The 17,981-nt window shown below is 45.1% G+C and overlaps 1 pseudogene; it reads left to right on the forward strand.

Moving 5' to 3' along the window:
• LOC105061920 (small ribosomal subunit protein eS24 pseudogene) overlaps nt 1-6,120 on the forward strand; it is a 38,221-nt pseudogene extending 32,101 nt beyond the window's left edge.
• Nucleotides 6,121-17,981: the final 11,861 nt, after the last annotated feature.

A 17,981-nucleotide genomic window follows, 5' to 3' on the forward strand; every position in this document is an offset into this window, starting at 1 on the left:
TGCACTGCAACAGCAGGAGCAACCTGACACCTTAGCCAATATGTAGCTAGCAACGACCAAGTCCCAGCCACTGGGCAAGTGCTCCATCACCTACCCACCCTCCCATTTATTATGTAAACGGAATCCTCACAGTACGGAGGCCGGTATCATTCCTGTTTTATTGATCAAGAACAGAGCCTTAGAGAGTGTACATGACTCTCCAAAGTGTTATGGGTCAAATTGTGTTCCCCTCAAAATATGTTGAAATCCTAACCCTCAGTACCTGTGAATGTGACTTATATGGAAATAGGGTCTTTGCAGATGCTTAAGCTGAGGTCAGCAGGACTGGTGTCCCTATAAAAAGGGGAATTTGGACTGGAGGGAAGACCACATGGAGGCACAGGGAGAAGACAGTTATTTACAAGGCAAGGAAAGCCAGTGATTGCCAGTAAACCACCAGAAGCTAGAAGAGAGGCCTGGACACATTCTTCCCTTACAGCTCCAGAAAGGACTAACCGTGCTGACTCTTGATCTTGAAAGTCTAGCTTCCAGAACTGTGAGACAATAAATGTATGTTGTTTATGCCATCCAGTTGTGGTACTTTGTTATGGCAGCCCCAGGAAATACACTGCAAGGTCACATAGCCAGTCACTGGTGGAGGTGGGTGTGTATCAGGCTGTGCCTGTCCAGGCTGCACACAGCCTTTCCCCAGGAGGAAGTACACAATGCCGAGGCTTGCTCAAGTGGGCCTTGGATCTGTTGCAGCTGGTAAATTGGGGAGGCTGGGGGCAGAGACTGAAGGGAGAATTTATTATGCATCTAGTGTCTTCTATATACTTTAACTTGAGAAACCTAAAAACCTGCTAATTTGACAATTTGTATAAAGGACCTTAAAATGCTTATATCCTTTGACTTATTTTTGGAAATCCATCCATTTAAACGGGAGAAAATATTTGCAAAAAATGAGACTGACAAAGGCTTAATTTCCAGAATACATAAACAGCTCATACAACTTAACAACAATAAAAAAAAAACTCAATCCAAAAATGGGCAGAAGACCTAAACAAGCAATTCTCCAGTGAAGACATACAAATGGCTAACAGGCATATGAAAAAATGCTCAATATCACTAATTATCAGAGAAATGCAAATCAAAACTACAATGAGGTATCACCTCACACCAGTCAGAATGGCCATCATTCTGAAGTCCACAAACGATAAATGCTGGAGAGGCTGTGGAGAAAAGGGAACCCTCCTACACTGCTGGTGGGAATGAAGTTTGGTGCAGCCATTATGGAAAACAGTATGGGGATTCCTCAAAAGTCTAAAAACAGACTTACCATATGATCCAGCAATCCCACTCCTGGGCATATATGCAGAAGGAACCTTAATTAAAAAAGATACATGCACCCCAATGTTCATAGCAGCACTATTTACAATAGCCAAGACATGGAAACAACCTAAGTGTTCCTTGACAGAGGACTGGATAAAGAGGTTGTGGTATATTTATACAATGGAAAACTATTCAGCTATAAAAAAGAATAAAATAATGACATTTGCAGCAACATGGATGGACCTGGAGAGTGTCATTCTAAGTGAAATAAGCCAGAAAGAGAAAAAAATACCATATGATATCACTTATATGTGGAATCTAAAAAAAAAAAAAGACAAATGAAAATAACTTGCAAAACAGAAAAAGACTCAGACATAGAGAACAAACTTATGGTTACCAGGGGCGGGGAAGGGGTTGGGAGGAGATTAAACTGGGAGTTTGAGATTTGCAGATACACATAGAACAGATATAAGTTCACACTGTATAGCGCAAGGAACTATATTTGATATCTTGTTGTAACTTACGGTGAAAAAAATATGAATACGAATATATGGATGTTCATGTATGACTGAAGCACTGTGCTGTACACCAGAAACAGACACAACATTGTAAACTGACTACACTTCAATTAAAATATATATATAAAGTAATAAATACAGATATATATCTCCATAGGACTACTTATCACAGTACTGTTTATATAACAGGCAGCAATGCCCCACATTTCAAAACAGCAATGCTATTTTCTTTATTTTTCAAAGTGAAATTAAATCTGGCTGAAGCCAATACTGGCCAAGCGTGTTAAGAAGAGCTCTCAATTCCTCCACCTTAAGCTGGACTGAGGACCTGGCAGAGCCTCCTCAGTCCTATAGACAGTCATGCAGCAGACCCGCTCTGAGGTCACCCAGAGTACCCGGCTCAGATGGGACCATAGCCCAACCCTTATTTCTCTTCTCAGTCTTAGGGAACCATTAACCAGGGAGGAGGCAGTCTTTCCTCAACCTCTGTGGCTCCCAGCCTCCAGCCCTCCCCTTGGATGATGTGGCCTACGGAGCTTCAGGGCCTCCACCTTTAAAAACACAAAGGGTCCTGCTCTCCCCTGAAGTCTACTTTCCATCTGGCAGCAAAGAGAACCCTTTAGACATACCTTGTTTCCCTCTGTCTCTCTCTTCTCTTTCTTGGATGCAGTACAGCGCAGCACATATTGGGAAACAGACGTTTCATTTTCCTTTCATGTGACAAAAACAAAACAAACACAAAACAAGAAGACAACACTTAATTTTTAAAAAACAAATCTTTAACACCTATAATGGCTCAATAATATAGGCTGGTTAACATCAGTTACTATCCAGACACATTAGATGGAGAAATGAACATTTTAGTTTACAATAATAGGAAAAAAGGTTTCAGTTGCAATGTGAATGAAAAAGTAGAATATTCTGTTATTTTTCTTTTGCTGCAGAGCAAATTACTACAAACACAGCCCCTTAAAACCACACCTGTGTATTATTTTGTGGTTCTGAAGGTTCAAGGTCTCATAAGATTGAAATTAATGTGTCAGCCAGGCTGAGTTCTCATCTGGAATGGGGGTCTTCTTTCAAGCTCATTCAATTTGTTGGCAGAATCCAGTTCCATGTGGTTGTAGGACTAAGGTCCCTGTATCCTTATTGGATGCCAGTGGGGACTGCTCTTAACTTCCGGAGCAGGCCAGCATTCCTCCTCCCACCGTCTTCTCTGTCTTTAAAGCCTTCAACAGAGAATCTCCTTCATTTCAAATCCCTCTCATGCTTCAAATCCCTGTCTCCAGGAAAAGCCCAGTCTCTTTTAAAGTTCCCATGATTGGATCAGACTTGCCTAGGATAATCTTTTCTTCAAGTCCACTGTAACATAACCTCATCGTGGGAGAGATACCCCCTCATATTCACAGGTCCCTCCCGCACATCCTCAAGGAGGAAGAGATTAATCAAGGATGTAGGGCCTGGGTGTGTGTGTGGGTGTCATCTTAGAATTCTATCTAACACAGATATCAACCATATACATAGCACGATCTGAGCCATGGAATATTTACATGCTCAGAAAAACACTAGTGTGATATAAGCCTCAATGTTAATAAGATATTTCTGTTAATAGGATTATGGATGTTTGTATTTCTTTTTTTATACTTTTCTGTATTTTCCAAGTATTTTATAATGAGCACATGTTAGTTTTATAATCAGAGAAAAATCCCCACATTTTTTAGATAAAGAAACGATCAGGCCTCCAACTAGGACAGTAAGGCATGACTATCTGTGGTGGTCAGCGTGTGTAGCTGAGTGGCTTTCTCATTCATTTATTCTTTCTTTCGTTCACTTGCCAATGGAGGAAGTGCAGGCAGACTGAATTTTTCTATAGGAGTGTGTGGTGATGGGGACCCTCTGTCCAAAATCTCCCTGGAATAGCTTCATGCTTTTCAGCAAAAAGATTCCACAAGGCAAGTGGCATTTATCTTTCTAATTACTCCTGGGAAAAAACATGGAAGGCAAGTTACTCAAACTGTTGAGAAATACTCTGCAATTTCTATTTTCCCATCATTACCCCAATAGCTCAGTAATTTTTAGGTTTTGAAATTTCCCATTGTCTTCATTAGCAGAAAATACCAGCTTCTCATAAATAACCAAAATGAAGCAACAGAACTCTTGGCTCAAAATCACTTTTCAGCCTGACATGTCAGAAGGAGCCCAATGCCAAAACTCTCTCTCAAGACAGAAGTGTGGCCCTGGGAGACCCAGTAACACAAATGAACCAGAAACCCTTATGGTGGGAACCCCTTCCCTGCCACTAACATTAGAAAGAAGAATTGCTCAAGGAGGCTGATCTCAGCATGTGGCAATGTCACCGGGGCATGCTGACTGGCTATTTTGGGGCATTCTGTGCCAGTAATAAGTCCAGGGCTCCAATCAGAAGTGAAGAGTGTGAAATCAATGCGGTTGTTCAGAAAAACCAGGCACAGGCTGCTTGGACCAAAGGCGATGGTGGCCTGGCTTGCCCTTGGTGCTCTCTCACCGAATTCTCCCTGGCCACACCCCTCCCCTGAGTCTCACCCATTCAGCGCCCAGTATTAATGAAGATCATTAGAGTGTGGGGTTTGATGTGGCCGCTTCCAGGGGTGTCTGCCTTGTAATAAGGGGATATCAAAGGTGCAAAAGCCCGGAGGACAGCAAAGAACAGTTTGTTAAGTGGAAGGGCAAGCAAGGAGGTTATTTTTGCTCAAGGCTCTACCACACTGGGTAGGCATCTCTTTCCGAACAGTCTGCACAATTATAGCATGCTTTTGCACAGTGTTGACCGGACTCAGGAACAGGCCCCAGGGCCTCTAGGCTGCAGATGTTAAGTGGGCCGGGCTGGCTGGAGGGGGCACTCTGGGGCACTCCTGAAGAAGGGGGAAGCACACTGTCTTTCTAAGACTGGTATGTTCAGGCAAACTGAAATTATGCCAGTCTTACTTTTTTTTTTCATTACCAAGTTTTATACATACAAGTGTATAAATTGTTAAATATAAGAAATAAACGGGTAATCATGAAACTGCTACCCAACTCAAGATAAGAACGTTATCACCCCCCATTCCATCCCCATGCTCTTCCTTCTCTCTGTTCCTTCCCTTCCCACTTCCCTCTAACACTTGGCAAGTAACCACCATCTGAATGTTGCTTTTACCATGAAAAAAAAAAAAAAGACTTCTTACTCCTACTTTTTTCTTTACAGTTTAACCATATATCCACTAACCACATGCTATTTAGTTTTGCTTATTTTCTGAACTCTATGTAAGTGCTATCATAATGTTATTTTGTAACTTGATGTTTTTATTCAACATTATGTTTGTGATTCAACCATTTTTAGGCCAAAAGTGTTGGTTCATTCATTCTCATTCCATTATATGAATATACCAGAATCCAATCATCTATTCTCTTATTGATGGAGCGCCTTTAGTTTTTAAATTGGCTTTAAACATGCTTTCACCATAGGATTTCTAGTAGTGTTTATTCAAACAGGGATAAAGACAAGGTGTGTTTCATAGGACTGGGTGATCTGGTAGAAGAAAGTAAGACACATTTTGAGGGTAAACCAGGTACTGGTCCCAACTCTCACAATAGTTCCTTTGTGCATATTATTTCACCATCCTCAGAAACACTGTTTCTATAAAATAAAGGATTTGGAAAACCTTCAGGTTTCCCTCCAAGGAAACCCTTTAATTCAATGAGTTACTCACTCACTTAACACATAGTGAGCACCTGTCACTTGCCCCTACTGCTGAAGACGCAGTGGGAAGTAAAACAGGTCTGGTCTGCTCTTTTCCTCCCTGGCTGCTTAAAGATACTCAGCCGTCAGGAACGGCACTAACTATCTAGACCACGAAGTTCATGACCCACCCACTACTTCAGCAAAAACAAGCAGTCATTGATGTCCTTCAGCCTGGGAAAGCAACAGTACCTAAGACAGAAATTCAGGAAAAACTAGCCAAAATGTACAAGACCACACCAGATGCCATCTTTGTACTTGGATTCAGAACTCATTTTGGCGGTGGCAAAACAACTGGCTTTGGCACGATTTACGATTCTTTGGACAATGTGAAGAAAAATGAGCCCAAACACAAGCTTGCAAGACATGGCCTGTATGAAAAGAAAAAGACTCCAACAGCGAAAGGAATGGAAGAATAGAATGCAGAGAGTCACAGGGACTGCAAGGCCCAGTGTGATGCTGGCAAAAAGAAGGAGTAGATTCTGCAGTGGCTGTATCTGGAGTGATGGTGTAGATTTTTCACGAGAGGATTAATAAAGTAAGAACTTATTAAAAAAACAAACAGATCTGGTCTTTGCCATCACAGAACTTAGACTCAGGAGGTATCAAAGAAAAAAGGAATAGTCCAAAGTAAGTTTTTAAATTTATAAACTATAAATTTAAAAGTTCTATACTGGGAACACAGCGGGTGAGGATACAGACTTCTGGAGGGATCTACTTTAGATAAAATGGACCAGAAAGGCCTCTCACAGGGTGGATATTTAAGTTTGGGAGGAACCAGACACCACAGTTAGGAGGAAGAAAATCCCAGACTAAGGGCACCGCATGTGCAAAGACCCTGAGTAGCACAAGAACTTCACGCGTTCCAGAACCTGCAGGAGTGGTGTGACAGGAAGCACAGGGCCAGGTGAGCCCTGGACACATCTGGGAGGGGTTCGGTGGGCCGAGGTAAGGGTTTTAGATCTTATCCTATATGCAAAAGGGGAAGGTGTTAAATGGTTTTTAAACTGGGGAGTGGCTTGACCATGTCTGTGTTTTTAAAAAAAGTACCATGATTGGTGTGGAGAAAATGGGTGGGAAGGGGCTGGAGTGGAAAGAGGCTCTGGTGGGAGGTGACAGGGGCTCAGACCACAGCATTGGCCATGGAGATGAGGGAGAAGGCAACAGTCTGTGTTCTGTGATGGTCTGGAACCAAGAAAGGGGCACTGTTACGATTTGCTTTTAATGAGGAACATCATCAATGTTAGGAGCAAAGAGGAAATAATCAGATTGGCTGAAGCAAGAAGCGTCCTGGACGCTGACTGGCTCCATCATTTGGGGGAAGGGGTTTCTGGAGCCAGTGAAAAGTAAATCCAGGGCTGTGGCAGCAACCAGGTTCTGAGGGGGCCCAGGGAACCCACTGGACCAGAACCTTCTGGAACTCCTTCCTGAGGGACTCATGATTCATTATAAATAAGAAAGTATACACACACACACACAGTAAAATGTGACCTAATGGGGACAATCGGTGGCTGTTTGGTACACTTTAAAATTCTTTAATTTGCTGTATCACAGTGACTTGCAGTTTAATAAAAGCAATCTCTTGTCTTAATAGGCACACAATAAAGAGTTATTTATAGGAGGCAGTGTGCAAGCCCAAGCCTTCCAGGTGTGCCCCAGATTTGAAGCAAGCATGCGGAGAGCTCTGTGGGGACGGCGCTGCCTGATGCAGCCTGAACAAGCCCTGAGACTCTGCTGCCATTTCGCGGTGTCACAGCTCCAGGGCTGCACCAGCCCCAGGCTCCAGGCCCGGCACAGCATGCTCTGTGCGCTGATTTATTTCAGTATTATGTTTAATTGTTTCCTTCTTGTTGAAGCCTTAACATGCGATGCTTGTAAATCTGACCCGAATCCTCCATATGGCGCTCTGGTTTTCCATTTTCAAATGCATTCGCCCTGGAATAATGACTGTGGTATAACTCAATTTGAGTTCTGCTGCTGGGGACTTTATTACATAATGCTTTCTAATTGACCCTCATAGTTTAATAAGACAGAACATTTCACCAGAACATTGACAAAAGTTATTAATTTTCACTTCAGCAGAGACCCATGTCCCAATTAAATCCCCTGAGAATGCCTGGCTGACTGACTGACCTCATTACGGCTAATGCTTATTAGTCCTGCGGAGAGGACAGCATCACACACTGTTAAAATGCCTAAATGAGCACATACGACCGTCCAACGTGATTACAATTTACATACATGACTAATTTTACTCCCCTAATCCTTGTCTGGTGCAATGAATGTGGTGTGCTGCTGTCACACCACGCGATCAGCCATCGAGGATTTGGAAGGTGTCGTAAAAGCGCCCTGTGAGTGCGCTAAGCTACACCCAGTTAAATCATCTCTGCCTTTCTAGGAAACTATTTCAAGAGCGTGGGCGTCTTGAAATGGGGAGACTGACTTGGGCCCGTTCCTTCTTTAATATGGAACAACTAGTACCCATTTTTTTTTTCTTGTTTTTGTTTGATTTTTTTTTTCTTTGCCATAGTAGTTTAAAAAAAGAAAGAAAGAAAGAAAGAAAACAAACAAACCGCACAAAAAACCATCACCAGCAAACAATTATCCCAGCCTTCCTGCTTGGATAGCTCATGCTCCCTGAAGTAGATTTTTCTTCCCCGAGTCTAGCTGTATTTGCACATTTTCCTTGAGCTTTCATTTCGAGCAAGATGGTGGGTCGGAGCTGGTAGTGTCACCATGCCTGCCTTGCTTCGTCAGCTTCAATGTGAGGGTGTCCCAACTGCCATCCTGCCTACCAATGACGGGACGACCTGCTCAAACTAGTCCCCCTCTTGTGGGAGAATCAGCTGGGAAGTCAGTTGGATGAAAAATGCGTATCTGCCCATGCTGGTAAAATGCAAGGCTCAGAGTGGCAAGAAAATGAAAGTAAACCTCCCAGTGTCTGAGGCTTCAGATTATTCTCTGACCTTTCTTTCCCTGGTCTACAGGATGCTGTTTATCTTTCAGGCACTTGGACCATGGCTCAGCGTCTGCTTTTCCTGTGCATTGTACTCATTCCCCTTGGGCTGTGTGATTTGACACATGACAACAATCTAACATCGGAGATCAAACTTCTCCTCAGACTCTTTGCAATGTGACAAGTAATGTGTATTGACACAGCAAAGTGCACTCTGGAAATAAGAGTGGTCGGGCGGGCACCCGACCTTCTTGCTCAGCTAGAGATAGCTTAAATCATAGGCTTCAGTTGCCCACAAAGATAAAGCCAAAATTTAAATAATGATAACCAGCTGTAATCTGCAATTCACTGAACTCTTTTCTCTCCCCTCGCTTTTTTTTTTTCCTTTTGGTGCTATCATATTGAAAGTGGAGATTTGGTAGGAAAAACAATAGTAACAGCAAGAGCAGAATTACAAAGGCAAAAGAAATTAAACTAAATCTCCCCAGGGAATGTTTGAAATGACTACACATTCTGATCAGTCCCCATTTTGCAAGCAGTTACTAAATCCTTCCTTTGCAGCAGGCTCTGTGGACCGGGACCCCTGCTCTCAGGAAGCTCGTGGTCCACAGGCAGTGCTGTCAAAGCTGAAATGCAGGTATATAGGGTGATCCAGTCTACTGATGACAGAGGCTGATGAGAGCCCACGTAAGAGGCACGTAACCCACCTTTGGCGGTAGGATGGGGGTTAGGTGGTGCAAGAAGGGCTTCCGAGGAACTGGACCCCATATGATAAGTAGGAGAAGGCGAGGTATACCAGGAAGGAGGGGTGGGGCTCCAGGTAGACAAAACATTAGTTCTTTCTCTCCTTTATTCATTTAACACATGGGCATTTAGTCCCATTATGTGCCATCTGCTGTTCAGGTTCCTTGTCTGTACCTGATGCTGAAGAGTGCCTCCTGGTGGCACCCTGAGGTGTCGCAGCCTCTTCAAGGAAGCAGGAATTCCACGGGGAGTCATGGAATGGAAGGCCCTCAGTTCCTCTTTTGTGGAGTTAATGATTGAGGGAATGCACACTGTGAAAAAGTGCACTCTGTCACTGAAAATAAGATTTTCAAAAACACTGCTGTGGGAGAAGAATCATCAAAGAGCAGTGTGAACTCAGGGAAAGGAGAGATCTATTTTGAAGGGAGAGTGTTGGTTCAGAGATGTTGCTGCTAAGCTTTGTGTGTGGTTTTGGTGCTTAGACCTGATCATACATCCTTCTTCCCTACTGGGGTCTCCTGCCGTTGTACTCAAAATGGCTCTCCAGAGCCAACCATGCCTCTTTCCAACTCCAAGTTCAGTTACATCACGTAAGTAGCTTCAATTTGGTCATGGAGTATTTACATCACATCTAGAGACCAGAGCTTCCCTTCCCCAGCCACCGCATTCCCAGAGAGCCAATTGTTAAGCACTGATCAGCACAGCCCTGTCTGTGCACAAGGATCATGAGCTGTATGGCGTGGGGACGAGGGACTCAGAGACGTGAGAAATCACCTTTCTAAGGGTTAAGGAAGAAACTTGAGTGGAGGGGCAGATATATGCCTACTCCCTCCCCAGCAATGAAGGCTGAATAAATGTTCAGTAATGGGAAGGGCGATTGGGCAGTGGGAACAGCATGTGTAGAGGCATGGTATTTTGGGGTTCTGTGGGATCTTAGGCATATATTCTGGGCAGGGGGGCAATGACAAGGAAGGAGCATAGTTAAAACAGGACCCAGACTGTGGGCTCAGGTATGTGTTCCTTATTCTACAGCCAGTGAAGATTCAAAAGGGATATTTAAAACAGGGGGACAAAATTGCCAGATTTCTTCTGGGGGATACAGAGGGTAGAGTAGTGGGTGAAGCTGGAAGACCAAGACCAGGCTGTTGCAGACAGTTGTCTGCTGAGGCAGCATCGGTTCCTTTTTCTTCCTTACCAACAGAATCACCCCCAATTTTATTCAAGGAGGTAATGTGCCCTGCTTAAAAAACAAACAAAACTCCCATTGCCATTCCCAGAATTCCTTGCAGAGTGGTCACATAACACTTTGGCCAGTGGGAAGTCAAGTCAGCTCACTGGGGGGAGCTTCCAGGACAGGTCTTTGAAAGGGAACAAACTCAGGTGGCATTTGCCTTTTGCCCTTCCCCCTTTCTTCTTGCCTGGAATGTAGATGTGGAAGAGAACCAATCATTTAGTAAGCATGAGCTGTGATGAGCCTACAAGACAGTGGCCACCTGTCAAGGATGGATGAATGGAAAGAGAGAAGGAAACGGAGGGGCAGGCCTGGGGCACATGCCTTGGAGGCATCATAGGGCTGCCATATTGGTTCCAGATCTTCTCTATCTGGATTTCTTACTGCATGAAAAAAACCCTCTGCTTGAGTAAGCCACAGCAAGTTTCACTTTCTGTTACGACGGCTACATCTATTCTTAACTACTTCAGGTACTATTTTAATGATGCAGGTGACAGACCCCAAGGACAAGGTGAAAGTGTAGGAACATTACTCAGGTAAACTTGGCAGCAGCATCTTGTTAGGGAGAACGAAGCATGAAAGATCATTTAGCTTCTGAGATCAACTGAAACACAGAAGACGGAGTAGGCTGCAAGGATTCAGGTTTCGGCGGATGGACAGGACATACACAAGAAGACAATGAGCTTGGTTCGGGCAGGCTGAGTTTGAGGGGCTTGACATACAACTGGACGGGCATCCTCTGGGTAGTCAGAAAGGCAGGCTGGCTTTCAGGAGAGAGGCTGAGAGAGGTCTGAAGTAGAGAGATGGCAGTTATCAGCTAAGAGATGGTGGCTGGATATTTGGGAGTGAATGGAATCACTTAGGAAATGGATGTGTGATGAGAAGAGGACCAAGGGAAAACTCTGGGGAACACTAGCAGGCAATGGACAGGCAGCAGTGGGGGGCAGGACGGGTTTGAGAAGGGAGCTCGAAGGGTTGGGAGAGCGGTAGGAGAAGGAGACACAGAGGCAGGTCCCAGGAGCCAAGAGCAGACACAGTCTTGAGAAGGACAGAGCAGTCAAGAGTACCATGGAGTAATCAAGTAGGGTGAGGAATGAAAATCAGCCTATGGATTTTGGCACTTACGATGTCAGCATTTTCTGTTCTCACTGAGGTCACTACTGAGAAACAGTCTGCAGAAAGTGGCATCATTAGTAACGAATCTAGCGTTAGAAATGGAGGCACCTGGCTCCCGGTCCAGGGCCCTTTCTCTTCTATTACACATCATTTAAGTGGCCCCAAATCACCAAAGCAGGTTTTCATTTTAGAAGAATAGCTTGGGGGTAGGAGGAGTGTAATTCATGATCAGATGCAAACAACTTCTGTGTTCATTGATAAGCAGGTTTAAATAGGTATCACTGTGTCCCCAGATTAAAGTATCTCCTTAATTAATATTTTGACGTGCTGAAATCTACTGAGAGAAGCAAGCCATGGAGAGGAAGAGCATCAGGACAAGGCCATCGTCTCACGTGCTAATCACCCCACTGCTCTTGTCTTGGCTGGAGGCTGTCTTCCATGGAAGACATGGAACGGCATGTCTGCAATGAGAATTCCACATCTGTCCCACGGCAACAGGCTTAAAGGACACTGCCTGAAATAGAAGTGCTGTTTCTTTCATCTCAAGCAAGGAGGAGCCCTTTTGAAGACGAGCCCATCCTGAGTGGATGTCCCACATCCACCATGGAGACCAGAAACAGCCTGAGCATGGGACACCCGCAGGCGCTATTTTAGCCAAAGTGCTGACTCCAGTTCCAGACTAAGGCACGTGACTGTCACAGAATCTATGAAAGCCATGCCTATCAACAGCACGAGAGGCCGGGTTCAGAGGGAGGCCAAGGAGTCCATTTTGAAATTCTTAAGGCTAAACTGAGCCTGGGTAGCTTTTTTCTCTTTTTGCCTGAGAGCAGAGGTCAGAGAATTGAAACTTTCAAGGGCCAAAGGGTCGCAACCCCAGTGTATTTAAACCACCCAATCCCCAGGGCAATCCCACACCTCTCAGTACTGAGGTTAGAGCATCAGGTGCTGATGCTGAAGCCCTTCTTGTAAAACACTGTACAAATGAGAACAAAAGTAAAGCAAATAACCTCCCCAAGGCTGTGAAGTTCTTCCATTGCCCTACTTGCCCCAGGCTGACAGGGGGTGAAACAGTGGCTTGGACACAGAGCTGGCAGCTGGCAGGGAAACCAGGCGGCTGTGCTGGGGGGCACTGCAATCCATAGAGGAAAAATGGTCCAAGCAGAGCAAGTGCGCTTTGTTGTTGTTGCCCTTCCCGAGCAAATGAGCACTCATGTTCTCTCCCATGTGAGAAAGCTGCTGCTGGTCTGGAGACAATGTTTCCACCACGGACAAGGCAGTGAGGGGCTCTGGCTGATTAAAGCAAGTAGCTCATACTCACCACCTCTCAGAAGCGAGAGCATAAAGAAGGGGATGCAGCCAAAATAAACAGATGGCTGGATCAGGTGGGGGATGCAGTCAGGCGCCAACACACAGGTAGCTCAGGCCGCAGGCAACCGCGCAGAGCCACTAAGAGGAGCCAAAACTCAGCACAGACTTCTCGAACCCTGGGAAACAGCATGTGCTCTGCCCCAGGAGGGGTTGCCTTGGAATTGTCACCGATCCAAAGGTAGGAGAGTTTGCACAGAGTGGGACAGACCCAGCAAGCAAGCAATCCTGGACACCAGGGAGGACTGGGGGAAGATGGAACTGAGAATGAAGGGTGAAGCTAACCAAGTCAGCAGAAACTCAGACCCCTCGAGTGCCCAGAAGATTGAGTGGCAGATAACGTGGAGTGCCCCCTGGCAGGCCGTTTCCAGAACCAACTCAGAGCCACTGAGGCAACTCCTCAAACCGACTGAACACCTTCTGGGTACCAGGCACTAAGACACGGTTCTGTCTTTGAGGACCTCGTGGTCTGAGGTGTGGAGTGTTTATAAACAGATAAATCACAGGACAATATAATGGTTACGAGCAGAGTTTTGAAGGATCACCAGGGCGGGAGCTGTCAGGAAAAGCTTCAGAGAGGAGGCAACATTTAACCCGGATAATGAAGACCAGGCAGGTGTTTGTATCAGAAAAATTGCACCAAAAGGCTATAGCTGGTTAACTGGAAGGTTGTATTAGTTAAGGCTCTTGTTGCAAAGAAATCCAGTTAAACTAGCTGAAGTTAAGAGGAATGTTACTAAAGAAGTACAACAGATAATCTTTCAGAAAAATAAGAGGAAAGAAGTACTGTTGGGCTCTGTGAGGCCTGGAACCAGGAAACCATGGACTGATGTTAATTTATCAGATGGGCACAAGGACTTTCATCTGCCCTGCTCTGTGCATCTGCTCCGCTCCTCTATCTTCCTGAGGTTCCCCTCTCTCTCCATTTACTCATGTCTTTACAATCCCATTCCTTTGCCTCATTAGTGGATCTGGTTTGGGCTGCCATCAACTTCAAGTTGACCTTTCAAGTCAAGTACCCATCATCCTGAGGGTACACCTGACTCCATCTCTCAGGGTTCTCACTCCAAATTCCCGTGACAGAGAACCCCACTGGCCCAGCATAGGTCATTGATGTCTGACTGGTGGATTGGTGCCTGGGAGCCAGAGGGGGTAATGCGGGTGGTTTACAGTGTCACTCTTCTGAGGTGTGAGTCGGGGTGGATGGGGAGGCGATGCTTGGTGTATTTACTATGGTGAACTTACTCTTGTGAACACTCTGGGAATGTAGGAAGCCTGCCATAAACATCCAGGATGGACGACCGGCTCCTCCTCTCTGCTCCCCACTGCCCCCAGTGCAAACCTTTATCTTAACACCAAAAACAGTATGATCAAATTTTATGTTCATGTGGATCTTTCCTTCACCAGAACTTAAATTTGAAAACAATGGTAAAAACTTTAATCATGTTTACTATTTTAATTCTAGAAGATAGCATAGCATCTGGCACATGTTAGGCTGAATAAACTTGGATTGTACTGATTGTTGTAACAGCCATCACCATTCTTTTTCATTCACTAAATCATCTGCTGCCTGCAGCTTTTCATGGTGGGAGAGCAGCATATCTGGGACGCTGCTGACAACCGAGAACAGAGATTCTACTGGACTATGGCAGATGTCAGATCTGGGCCCTACTTGTGTTCAAATCCATGTCTAGCTGTGGGATCTTAAGTGGCGACCACTGTGGGACAGATGTACCTGGGTGTGTTCACCCTAAGTCCCATGCAAGTGGAACTAAGGAACCACTTGCAGGAGGCCTCATTCTACTGAATGATGGGATGGACAGATATCTGTTGACTCAATGTCAAAGAGGCAGACAGGGTCCAAGTGTATCTAGCCCTGTCTGAGAACTAGTGAAGGAGAACTGGAAGTAAAAACGAAACACTCCTCACTCACTTTCAGCCTCACTGAAAGCTCTGCAAGACTCAGGCAACACCATCTGGGCACCTGTGGACAGGGCAAATGTGGAAGGAAAGAAGTCTTCCACCCAAATACAGCGTGGCTTTGAGATATGGAGAGCTGCAGTCTTGACCATGGCAGTGTAGGAGTCTGGTAGCAGCTAGGTGGTGACACCAGTCAATGTGACCATACCTAGCAGAGGTGGCAGCAGTGCCCACAACAGAAAGGCATCCAGAAGGTGGACTTAGGCCAAGGAGCCCAGAGGGTACCATTCACATCTGACTGGTCTTGTCATTGAGCCCATAGGATCCATCCAACTACCCGGGCAAGATCCTTGCAGGGCATTGAGGTCCTGCCAGCGTGCATGGGGTACCACTCACTGTAAAGTCTTGTATCCACAGGCAGTTGGACATGGAGGAAGCTTGGGCGATGTGTTCATCGAGGTACTTAGCTTCCTCTTGACCTGAAGCCCAATGTCTGGGGGAACTGCCTATTCCAAGGCCAAGCAGAATCAGGACCCTCTCAGAAGGATGTGCAGGGAATCCAGAGGGAATAAAAGTTGTCAGCTCCCACCGAGAAAATCCAAGGGCACTGAGAGACTGGAAAGCACAGCTGTGGATGGAAGAGTGTAATCAGAGAGAAATGCATAGAAACGGCCCAAGGAAAATACGTGCTTCCTAGCAACATGCAGCACAGAAAACAGGCCAAATAGCTCTAAAAAGGACGTGGTAGTGGTAGGGGAAGTAATCAAAACTGGGAAAGCAAGACAGTGTGAAAAAAAAAAATCAAACAGCAACTCAGCTGGAGAAATTATAGTACCAAGTTAAGAAAGTGCAAAAACATGATAAGGAAAGCTAAGGTGAAGAATGAAAAGAAGATTGCGAGAGAGGCTAAGATAAATAATAAGGCATTTTTCAAGTACAGGAGGAACAAGAGGTCAGTACAAGAGCCAATGGGGCCTCTAAAAGCTGGCAGAGGTAATTTATTGATGGAACATGAAGACATTGCTAAAAAATATTAAAAGGCGTTTTTTTCTCTCCCCTTTCTGCCTCTCTTTTCACAAAGGAAGATGGGGACATATGTCAGAACAGACATAAATTTCCCAGGAGTGGAAAAAAGACATATTGGAGGAAATCAGGATCGTGTCAGCACAGGTGATCAAGAAATCAGGATGTCAGAAAAATTGCAGAAAGTCTAGAGCCAGGCCAGAGCCTCTTGGAAGGAGGGACCGAGGGGCCAGTGAGGGCCAAGGCCAGGGAAGGGAGGGATGGGAGAGGGTCTGCGGCGTGTCAGAGCAAGGGGGCGGCGACCCACCCAGGAGCTGGCATTGAAAGCAGTCTTGGGTTTTGCCTGTAAGCTCATCGTGTTGATGCTTTTTCATCTCTGATACAGGGAATACAGTCAGGGTTTTATCAGGCCTTTTGCACACCAAAATGTTGGCAGTGATCCCTGTTGGTACCCACCATGACCCAATTTGGGGTAAAAATTCACTTTCCATCCCATAAGAAGACTCCAGAACAGAGGCAGAAAACCTGGGTTCCAGTTATGATTCTGCCACAGACTGGCTGTATGACCTCAGGCTAATCACTTAATCTCATGAAGATGTAGGTACCTCATCTCTAAAATGAAGATAAGAACTACCTTACAGGACCACGATGCTCACATGAAATTACTTGCTTCTCCACCGATACAACAAAAAACACTGAATGTTTTTAATGCGTCAGGCACTATTTTTGGTACCAGGGAGTCAGGAGTAATAAGACAGGTCCCTGCCCTTGCAGGACTGACATTCTAGTCTGGGGAGAGAGGTAGCCAGCAAGGAAACAGAAAAATAAACAAGATCATTTCAGAGAGTGATGAGAGTTTGAAGGGGGAGGGGGGAATACACAGCTGTGTAAAGGCCTGCCCATTGAGGCGGGCAGGGAAGATGACACTGAGTTGAGATCTGAATTAAGAGGAGAAAATTCCTGGGAAAGAACATTCCAGAAAGAGGGAAGCCAGCCTCAGCCCCAAAGCTAATGTATAAAAGCATTGTATAAACTGTACAGAGTCACCAAGGTGCTGGCCCTGAGTGGTATTATCAAGAGTTTTGTCCAAGGCTGAGAATTTTACTTTCTCCCCAGTTCCTAAATCTGAGAAGAATATAAGAAATTGTCAAATCAAGGCAGACTTCAGCAAGACAAGCCCGGTGACCAAGAAATAAGAACAAAGCCTACGCTTACGGAAATATAAACAGATTCCAAGAGGGGCAGGAATGGCATGTCCCTTCTTTCTGAATGTAGGGCCTGCCTCTCTCACCACAGGGGTTCTGAGGCAGTGGTCACTGCTTAAGGCCGGCCTCAAGGTCCCAGACAAAGAACTGGCTTCAGATGTGTTGATTACCTTGGACTGTCCAGGTTCTGTGTAAACATGTCCAGGCTCTGGGGTGAAAAATGAAACTGTATGAATTTGCTTCCCTGTTCAAAAGCTTTATTTGAAATTTACTCCATCCCATTCCCAAACTGTAATAATTGAGATTGGGTCATTCAACAACTGAAGAGAAAAACTTCATTCTTATGTTTCCAAAGGTACAGTTTCATTTTCACAAAACTAGTCAAGCTCTTGGTCTCGGAAAATGATCCGAATGCTGAGAGAGGAAACTAAATGGAACCAGAAACTTCTAACGCTTTGTCTTAACACAGGAGTCTGATGAGACAGAGTCAGATTTCATTTCACAAACACTTATAGAAAGACTACTAGTTTCAGGGCATCACCAAAATAAGTATTATTTGGTCCTTGTCCTTCACAAGCTCATGGTCTCTCCTATGAATCACACTATTTCAAAATATCACACGGTGTCTGCTGGATCAGGAGATAAAGCCTTTTTGGTGATCTTCACCCAGAAATAAAGCAGAAGCGATCATACTTCAGATAGGAACACTAGACATTCATGGATGAATATTTTTTTCAGTAAGTGCACCTTCAGATGTTTGCTGGAGAGTGCAGGAGGGGTCTTAGGTGGGGCCAGACAGGGCACGGAGATGGCTTTGGACTCAGGCCTGCACTGA

This window comes from Camelus bactrianus, chromosome 4 (assembly GCF_048773025.1).
Source record: "Camelus bactrianus isolate YW-2024 breed Bactrian camel chromosome 4, ASM4877302v1, whole genome shotgun sequence".
NCBI lineage: Eukaryota > Metazoa > Chordata > Mammalia > Artiodactyla > Camelidae > Camelus > Camelus bactrianus.